The sequence below is a fragment of the Alligator sinensis genome, unplaced genomic scaffold (genome assembly GCF_000455745.1).
Source record: "Alligator sinensis unplaced genomic scaffold, ASM45574v1 scaffold150_1, whole genome shotgun sequence".
NCBI classification, from domain to species: Eukaryota; Metazoa; Chordata; order Crocodylia; family Alligatoridae; genus Alligator; species Alligator sinensis.
This window is the reverse complement of record NW_005841840.1, coordinates 6,294,593-6,305,310: the sequence shown is the minus strand read 5'-3', so window position 1 is coordinate 6,305,310 and position 10,718 is coordinate 6,294,593. Positions and strand designations below refer to the sequence as shown.

At 40.4% G+C, this 10,718-nt stretch overlaps 1 long non-coding RNA gene across 1 annotated transcript in view; it reads left to right on the top strand.

Annotated features, from left to right (window-relative positions):
- LOC102386304 overlaps positions 1-9,934 on the top strand; it is a 67,206-nt gene extending 57,272 nt beyond the window's left edge. Inside the window, exon 5 of the long non-coding RNA XR_322887.3 lies at positions 9,795-9,934. This is a non-coding gene — a long non-coding RNA (uncharacterized LOC102386304). The remainder of the gene's footprint in view (positions 1-9,794) is intronic.
- Positions 9,935-10,718: the final 784 nt, after the last annotated feature.

Sequence of the window (10,718 nt, the reverse complement as noted above, 5' to 3'; positions counted from 1 at the left end):
CCCTGGCATCGGGGCACTACAATGGGCAGCCTCCCGCTTAATTGACATCGATATACGAATCAATTATCATCAAAGGCGTGGCGGGTGAGATAAGTGGGCGATTGCCCAGAGACAGAGGGTGGGCAGTGGAGATCGGCCTGAGGAGGCCCTCTGTCACAATGGGATTTCATAGTTTCATAGTTTCTAGGGTCGGAAGGGACCTGGGCAGATCATCTAGTCTGACCCCCTGCCATGGCAGGAAAGAGTACTGGGGGTCTAACGACCCCAGCAAGATGGTCATCTAACCTCCTCTTAAAAACCCCCAGGGTGGGAGCCTGCACCACCTCACTTGGAAGCTGGTTCCAGACCCTAGCCGCCCTGACCGTGAAGTAGCGCCTCCTGATGTCCAACTTAAACCTTCCCTCCACCAGCTTGTGACCGTTATTCCTGGTCACTCCTGGCGGCGCCCGGGGGAACAGGGACTCCCCCAGTGCCTGTTGATCCCCACTGACTAGTTTATAGCAGGCCACAAGATCCCCCCTCAGCCTTCTCTTCTGGAGGCTAAACAGGTTCAGGTCCTGTAACTTTTCCTCATATGACCTTCCCTGCTGTCCCTTGATCATGCGAGTGGCCCTCCTCTGGACCCTCTCGATGCTGTCCACATCCCTCTTAAAGTGAGGCTCCCAGAACTGGACGCAGTACTCCAGCTGCGGCCTGACCAGTGCCGCATAGAGGGGGAGGATCACCTCCTTGGTCCTGCTTGAAATGCATCTGTGGATGCACGACAAGGTACAGTTGGCCTTCCTAGCCACCTCCCCACACTGCCAAGCCATGTTCATCTTGGAGTCAATAATGACTCCAAGATCCTTTTCCACCTCCGTGCTAACAAGAGGGGAGTTCCCCAGCCTATAGGTATGGTGCCGGTTGTTCCTTCCCAGGTGCATCACCTTGCACTTGTCTGTGTTGAACCCCATCCTGTTCTCCTCCGCCCATCCTTGTAACCTGTCAAGGTCCGACTGTAGCCTGTTGCTCCCTTCTATTGTGCCCACATCCCCCCACATCTTGGTATCATCAGCAAATTTGAACAGGATGCTTTGCACCCCCTCATCCAAATCACTGATGAAGATGTTGAACAGGGCAGGCCCGAGGACCGAGCCCTGCGGGCCCCCACTGCCCACGTCCTTCCAGGCCGAGAAGGACCCAGACATTTCCAAGTATAGATGACCCAGTAAAGTACACAGTTTTCTTCATAATGCTTTTGGTCTTTTGGGATTTTGGCCTAGCTGGAACCAGGAGGCACCAGAGGTTAATGGAAATGAAAAGTAGAAAGTCCAGACTTGCAGACCCCAATAAAGCTTAATTATGATCTCATTCAAAATGGCACAAGCAATTATTTCTACCATGTTTTACTGCTGAAAACCTGTGTTTCATTCTGCATATCCAGTCTCTCGCTGATCATGCCAGGAATTTTCCTTCAGATTTATCACTCCACCAGAAAAAAGTACAGTGATTCTTTAAAACTTGCCAATTGCCTGGCAGCTAAATAATGTTACCTCAGAATTTGTAGTATTCTCTAAGGTAAGTACATGGAAGCATAGGTAATACTAAAGTAACTGTATATCTATTTATGTAAGACAAAATTGGCAAGTTTTTAATAGTGCCCCCTTCATATTCTGTGAAATAATACCCTGTGGTCTGCAGATAATTTGGGCCAGAAGTCCATTTAGTTAAGTGAAGGGCATGTCATGGATAATTTCCTCTTCATGTTATGTTGTCATTCTGCCCCACTGTCCCAAATGTGATATATGCCATCTCTAAAAATTCTTGTGCCATACATCATGTCTATTTTTACCTTAGCCCAGTGGTTAGATGAATAAGCCAAATTACACATAGTTCTAAAGGAGAAGTAATTAGTACATGCAGGGAATTTGTTTAATATGTATTTGGTATGAAGCGTAAAAGGAAATGTTATAAGAGATGCATTTCAATGTTACCCATACCCTAACACAGTACATTAACACTATTGATTGAAATAATTAATTTCTAGAGGGCTGATGAATTCAGAAATGGTCATGCTTGTGTTCTGATGGCAACATAGTCTACTGAACCCCAGTTTTTTCCACCCACACATAAATGGCGTCACAGTCCACGTGCTTTTCTGCACACCTTTTCTGAATGCCACATCTAACATTGGACCATCTGGGAGGAAGTACATCACTGTAGATGAGGACTTCAAGAAATCAGTGAGAGCTAGGCACCTAACTTGCCTTGAAGATCTGGGCTTTTAATAATTTTTTCCTGAATCTTTATAGAAAATCAAAATTTTTTAGTATAAGCTCCCAAGAAAGCAGCTTTCAGAGCACAGAGATGACATACGGAGAAATCACTTCTTAATGAAGTTTTCCAACTCCTTTATTGATTTTACTGTTTCTACTCACAACAGCTAGTTCTCAGCTTAACCCACATACAACTCAGAAAAAGACCGCCCAGAGACTTTAAAAAAATTTCCAGGCAATTTATTGTATTTAATACAGGAGCTAACAGTTAGGTGTGTATCCAACTTAAAACGAAAATGTTAATCTTGTTTTAGTAAGGTCTCAGACTCCCAGAGAAAAACAAGCATATAATACTATCTAATTAATATGAATTATTTCTTTACCCTAATGCACCTCTTTAATATTTGTGTGTGCTTGTTTTATATTAATACAGTGAATGTGTTTGAAAAAATGTCAGTGAATAATGATTGTACAGTTTTAATCACCTTCCCAGTCCATGCTCTGAGTTCTTTCCTACTTAGCATTAGCAGTAATGTAATCAACATAACTTCCTACATTAACTCGCATATAAACAGTGACCCTATTTATACTTCCCAGCAATCTTTCCTGTTAGTAGCAGGATTACTAATTGCTGGTTTACAACTCCTTCCTCCCTAAAGCAGTAAGACCAGTGGAATCTGGCCCCTCTCCAGATTGTGTCTTAGAGGAGACAGACATTTCCAGTTCTGTGCAGTGAATACAAGCAAAGTCTGCTCCACCCTTGTCAAAGTGAGGCCAACAGTAAGTAAATAGACTAGCTTTGCTGCAAAGTTACAGGCCTATATTTACACAGCTTGATTGTTGACAGCATAGTGGCACAGGAATGGAAGTTCAGAAGGTGACCTGACCTTGTAATCATGATTTCTGTTTATCTAAAAACTGAATGATGGATTCATGTGAAACAACACTAATCTTGGGGAAACGGTGTGTGGTTTCCACTTGGAAATTGTTAATTAAATATTCTACTCAGGTTTGGGAAGAGACTTGAGTTTATCTGCATGCAAATTTCATTTTGGGAGGGCTTGCTAATAATATTGTACTTTGAATGATATCGGGTTTTTTTATGACAATGACCCACTCAAATGAGGATCATTATAAATATAGTAGAAATGTAACGAGTGCTGTATAGTTCTCAATTTATCATGTTTCTGATTTGAGTTTTTAATGTGTTAGTTTATATGAATTCTCCAGGAAGTCCGCTTCTCAGCTTTCAATGAATAAGACATTCCTAAACTAGAGAGCAATAGTTCATATTGGTCGTTATGGCCAGAAAGGCTCATCAGTCTTTATCCAAAGATACATTTTATCCACAAGGTTTTACTTTCCCAATTACAGTCCCTCTGATTCTTTTTCTTTTTTTTCCTTTTCCCCCAGGGGTTTTCATTGACTGAATTATATAAATACTTTTACCACAGTTGCCAAATAGTAAATGTTTTCCCTCTGGGATAATTACCTAAATAAACTAGATGTCTGCCCACTAGTTTCCTGACTAGAGAGGATAGCGTATACAGGCTAGTGAATTTTTACCGGGTATTATTGTATAAAAGCTCTTAATTATAGTAGTTCCAACAAAGATATAGTCTGTTCTTGGAGCTTTGGGGGACAGATTCTCACGTGGACAATGAAGTCCTTTGAGCTCTGACAGTTTACACTAGAGAGTTTCCCCACCTCTCTACATTTTTTATTCTTTGCCATACATATTAAATAGTGATGCATCATCACAAGGAGATAGCATTGCAAAAAATAGTAGCAACAAACCCTTCCAGCAATATAGCTAAGAACAGGATACTAAACCAGGCTATTCAGACAGCTATGGCAGGAGGCCTCAGCTCCTCAGAATGCCTCCTGCAGCTCCTAAGTACAAAGACTCCTTGTGACTGCTACTTTTACCTCTTCACAGTTTTATACATGCTTTCTCCACTCTGCGCAGCTTTCCAAGAGACTTGTCTGGTGTATCAGGTGGGTGGAGCTACAGCCCTGTTTCCCGATTCCCCTTCCATGCTGTTGGTGCAAATACCGAAAGGAAATGTTTCAATCTAGATTTTAAAAATTAATTTTGTTGGACTAAAAAAAAAATAGTATGGCAGGTTTACAAGTATGTAAACACCTTGTCTTACATATCCTAATATTTGAGCTTGAATTGACCTGACAGGCTCCCTTTAAAGAAAACATTCCCTGCCTATACTGAATCTCCTGTCACTAAACTCTGTTCCTGAAGACAAAATGTACTTTTCCAAGAAGGTATTGCACAAGTGAATTCAAAACAAAGTAATCATCAAGAAATCAGTTTGCTTATAGCAAAGCTTTTATAAGGCATTGCAAACCTAGTTATTTTAATCTTCTAAAGTGTCTCTATCAGTACTTCCCTTCCTCCCGGCAATTTGGACCAAAACGACAGCAGCAATAATTGGAGGATGAGTCACTGGATATACTGTAGGTGAGACATTGCCAATGGTGAAGGCCAAGAAATAGTCTTTTTATGTTACCTCTGGGCTTCTATCTCTCTATTCAGGACAGTTTATAGTAGCACTTTTTGTACCACTACAACTAAGGATCTGTTAGCATTTCTGCCAGGAAACGCCTCTTTATTCCAGGGTTTTTAATATGGCTTCAAAAAGTCACCATTGGCCGACCCTTGGGATATAAGGTCTTATTTTTTTAGGTTTTTAAAAAATAAATTTTTACAGAAACATTATGCAAAAGGACTTAAGTGCTTTTTCATGGTCCAGTTACTTAAAAGTATGCTCTTAAAATATTGTGAGAGTTGTTAACTTACAATTTGGACCAGGAACTTCGGAGGTCCATACTATTATATAAAGCTATTCAACATAACACTATAGTGTATCATTGTATTAAATACATAATAAAAAATCAATTCTTGCTAATGTTTACAACTGTCTTGTGAATATTTTTAATATTCATAGGCCTAGTAACAACGTAACAGTAATGATCATGTTAAAGGTGGTACAGTATGTTCTGATTCATAGATTGTAAGGCCAGAAGGGACCTCGGATGATCACCGGGTCCAGCCCCCTGCACCAAGCAGGAAAGATAACTGGGGGTCAGGTGACCCCAGCAAGGTGACTGTCTAGTCTCCTCTTGAAGATTTCCAGGGTAGGTGATTGTACACCTCTGGAGGGAGCTTATTCCACAGTCTGGACACCCTGACTGTGAAGAAATTTTATATATACAGCATTTGCTGTATATTATCATTGGCAATCCCTTGCAGTCCAGGATGGTTGTCTTCCATAATTGTCTGTCAAAGTGTAGGTCATAAGAAGGGTGGAGAGGATCTATTGGAGGACTGAGAAAATGAGAAGTATGCTGAGAAACTAATGTTGAATTATCAAATTTGCTCAGCTTTTACCATTTTACTTTAATTGACAGAGAAGAAAGGGACAGCTTTCATAATCTTATGCTGAGAGGATAAGGATGAGCAAAAGAGACCATGGGGGAAAAAGGGAAAATAAAAAAGAAGGGGACCGAAATCAAGAATGGCATAGTAAATCCATATATTCAAAAAATAGGTTCAGATGCTAAAATAAAACATAGTAGCACTTCAGCAAGACAGGCAGCATTATACAAGGGAATGATAGATGAGTGTGATGTCATTGACAGCTTTTGGCTCAGATTCAGGCACTGATCATAAGTTGGTGGGTGCTGCTCCTTTAAAATGTTGGTTTAGACTTGTAGCTTGTTAAGCACTGTACTCATGAGACCATGAAAGGAAACAGCATTTTTTTCTTTCACTCTCCTCCCTTTGCAGATATCATAAGACGCTAATATAATTGAAATGTTGACTCCGCATAGGTTGGAAATTCAAAAATCTCTTAGTGTGGAAGCCAAGGGAATTATCCCAGGAGATGATGAGCCAGTGTAAAGGAGCTGAGCGTGCCTGGCACTTTTGCGGATATGTTCAGCACCTTTTAGGCCTGAGGCCCAAGGGAATCTACTAATGAATAGTAATCTGATATATCTTTTGTGTGAGGTGAATGAAAATGTGAAAAGGGAGGACTGGGATAGAACAACATGCACTGACTAACACCAAAACCTAGAAAGGAAGAATGTTCATAAATTTTATTTTTCTTGAAGTGGTCTGCCCATCCTAGTGGGAGGAGGGGGCAAGTGAGAGCAGGGGTGCAGCCATCCCTGAAATGTAGGTCTCCTTTACAAAATCCTGGATCTACCCTCTTAATGTCCTTCGGAACACAACTGAAAGCTGATCCTGTTGTATTTTCAGGTTCATTCTTTCATTGTTACAGGGAGCAGGAAGACCATTCCTCTACCCCCTTCTCTTTTGTTTAGTGCTGTAATAGGAACAGTTGTAAAAACCATGTTTGGGAAGGTCTGCTAAGAAATTCTATATGCGATTACAAATCAACTTCTCAGAAAAGTGTGCAGAGCCACCTACAGAATCTACAGTGGAACTAGACAGCTTTTCAATCTATTTATCAGTGCATGGCAGGTGAAACAAATATTGAACACAGAAAATCAATCTGTATCTTGAGTATCTCAATATATAAAAATCAGTTGAGATGCGTTGTTTCTGGGTGGCTCACAGAAGTGTTTGTGAGTGTCTTTCTGACCGATCCAAGATGCTCAATCTAGAATGTACACTGATTTGCAGCTCTGTATTGGTGACTTGGAGTAACCAACACCTTTGCCAATTAAATTCTGATAAACAAGGTTTCTGGTATTAGAGGATTTCAACTGTGACATTTCAGTTAGGTGAGAAATATTGTAATATCACCCTTATTTTCAGCTACTTGTATCTTAAAAACGGTGGTGGAACATTTTATCCTTAATCAATAGATGATTTTTTGAAGGCGTGAAGAAAATGTGTTTAGTGGCTTTTGAGTTCACCTAACATGAGGTGTTGTAGCCACTTAAATATTGTTGAGATATTATTTGAGGTCTGGTGACTCAGAAAGCAGCTTTGTTTTACATTAAGCTTCTTTATTTGTAGTCCTGGATGTGAAATATATGCTTTGCTTGAAAACAAAATTGGATTCAAAGTAAAATAAAGTTAAGAAGAGCTGAATATTCTTCACTATTCATTACCTCGCTTTGATTTAATCACCTGCCAGGTACATACATGGGTTTATGCAGTTTTATTTGATCCCTAGCAATTCCACCATAATGGGCAATCACTGTATGAGCTCATTCTGGGATGAAGGTTTTATGGGCTACACAATAAACTGAACATGAAAGGGGCTTGTTGCTTGAAAATTGATGATCTAGGCTGAACAGCCCAGATTTGGTTTAATAGTAGAAGCTGACCAGATTTGCACCATCATTTTTAGATGAAAATTACAATTACAACATTATTAGTAAAGGTTTCCCTTTTAAAGGGTTTATAAATGATTAATAGATATAATAAACATATTGTGGGCAGGAGAGGTATGTGTTATAGCTGTAAGTACATCACCAAGATGATGCTACAAATGGTTATAAGGTATGCTTATGAATAAATTATTGATCATTTTAAATATTTTATTTTTAGAACAAAAAAAAACCAAAACTAGTAAAGCGACCAAAACGCTGGCTTGCATCCATAGATGCTTCTCAAGCAAATCCCGGGACGTCATTCTCCCCCTGTACTCGGCCTTAGAGAGGCCGCAGCTGGAGTACTGTGTCCAGTTTTGGGCTCCACAATTCAAAAAGGATGTGGAGAAGCTTGAGAGAGTCCAGAGAAGAGCCACGCGCATGATCAGAGGTCAGGGAAGCAGACCCTACGATGACAGGCTGAGAGCCCTGGGGCTCTTTAGCCTGAAAAAGCGCAGGCTCAGGGGTGATCTGATGGCCACCTACAAGTTTATCAGGGGTGACCACCAGCATCTGGGGCAACGTTTGTTCACCAGAGCGCCCCAAGGGATGATGAGGTCGAATGGTCACAAACTACTTCAAGATCGTTTCAGGCTGGACATAAGGAAGAACTTCTTTACTGTCCGAGCCCCCAAGGTCTGGAACAGCCTGCCACCGGAGGTGGTTCAAGCGCCTTCATTGAACACCTTCAAGATGAAACTGGATGCTTATCTTGCTGGGATCCTATGACCCCAGCTGACTTCCTGCCCTTTGGGCGGGGGGCTGGACTCGATGATCTTCCGAGGTCCCTTCCAGCCCTGATGTCTATGAAATCTAAGTATCAGAGAAAGAAAGAGACACTGGGAAAGGAGAAAAATGGTAGTTTGATTTGAGCAATTAGTTTTACGCAATCCTCCACAAGCAAAAATAAATGGGTATTTCAGGTTTGGCCTATCTGCATGTTGTAGCTCCTGGAGAATATCACTTTTAAGGGCTGATTTCTTTTTATCTCTGTTAGCTGTGGCTGAACTCAGCCTTGGCTTTGACTTGAACTTTTTAAAAAGTTCTATGTCTTAAAAAAAATTAAAGTAGAGGATGAGATGCAGGCTGAGGCATGCTGAGCAAAGGGTGGAGAGGCCATGCTGCAGCTGGAATTCCCTAAAGCAATACGCGCTGTAGTTGTACTTCTATTCTCCATGCATGGGAGGAGGGTGGAGTAATATGGTTTTCCTCCTCTCCTCTCCTCTCCTCTCCTCCCCCCCCCCCCCCCCCCCCCCCCCAGACACTTAGCATCCACAGGAACCAACAATAGTGCTCCTGGCCTTGTCTTGGGGGCTTCTTCCTCCCCCAAACCATTCCTGCGCACAGTGGCATACTGTATACTGACAGAAGAAAGTACTGAATCCTCAAATTCAGTATGCAAATGTAAATATGACAAACGATGAAAGTCAAGTATATATAGAGTCCTTTTAATTTATATACTTGTTAGCAGGTCCCTATCTTTCTGTGAGAGTTTTGGATGATGCCAAATACTACAGACCAGAAATGGCGTATTCCTAATATATTTTAAGACTTAGAAAATGCAAGCAGGGACAGACACAACATATATCAAATATATCATAAATCCCCAGTGAGTTTTTAGTTTAATTTTGTGTTGTTCAGAAAATTAAGAAAGTGAACTCCTTCTCTGCCAATCCTGATAACAAATAAGACATTAAATATTTTGGTATTGAAGAAAGTAATAATAATGGGCTTTGCAATTATGTGGTATTAGTGTTTCCAAGCATTTCATGAAGGCAGGTTCATTTTACTACACAAGAGTATGTTGAGTAAAGGAAGTTCAAGTGGATTCCTCGGGATCATGTAGCAGGCCTGATCCAAACCCCATTTAAGTCAGTTTAATTACCCGTATATTTCGTTTGAGATTTGGATCAGATCCTGAATCAGTGAGATTGGGGAATGGTAACCACATCTTCCTCTCATGTCTATGCACTTGCCTCCTAGATGAAGTCACTTTTGGGGGAAAGGAATGCAGGGGGGGAGTGAGAGGGAAAGGCATGGTTTCCTAGACTAGAGACATACTTGGCTAAACAGTGTAAAAGCATTTGGTGATTTATAATTGTGCTAAGAGAAGCTCTGTGAAAATGTTTTGCATCTAATAAATATCTGACTAAGAATCTAATAATATATTCACAGAGCCAGAACTTCTTCCAGCAAAGACTTCAGACTCAAAACAGATCATACTGCATAAGGACAGAGAAGAGCAATTGGTTGTTATAACACAACCATGGTAACATCTCAGCACTCAGCTATCATTCCAGATGGGAAATAAGAGGAGCAACACATAGAGTTATCCACATTACTGCAAAGACTTCAGTAACATATAATACAAGTAGGTGGTGATTTGAAAATGGCAATAATCCCTTGGTTTGATTAGCACTTCATAGAGGAAAAGACAGTCCTAAATTAGTTGGATAAAAGAAATCAACACCTCACAAAACACCTCCATTTTATGGTGTTTAAGTGTAGGTGTGTTTTGCAAAATCATAAGAATTTTAGTAGTGCTATTCCAAAAAAGAAATGATTACTTGTGCTATACAGTTCTGTGAAAAAAATCTTTTTTTTTCAACTTATGTCATTTTTTTTTTACTTTTGCAAGATAGACTATGCTAATTTGTTAAGATGAAAATTGAATAGGATCATGATAGTAAGGAGCTCAGAGCCCAATTCCAGCGGATAATAAAAAGACATTGGGTACTTAACTTCCCTAGGCTTCTTGAAATTCCAGCTTCTGTATTTTAATTATTGAAGAGCTTGCAATACTAAAATCTGAAACTGTACAGGTAATTAAATTTAGCTTCAACTGTGTTACATGAGTGATCATAGAAAGATAAGAACTTCCTAGTCATTTAGTCTTATGCTATCACAGAAGACCATGCCACACAACGTTATCCAGATCCAACTTAAACCCTGCTAGATTTTTTTTACCTGCACTGCTCCAGTGCAGTTTCTTGCATACTGAAATGATTTCTTTCGTCAGTGGTCATGATTACTCATTCTAACATTGGCATGAGATTCAGAGAGATGCAGAGAGAGAATAATGACACATATCACTTTGCC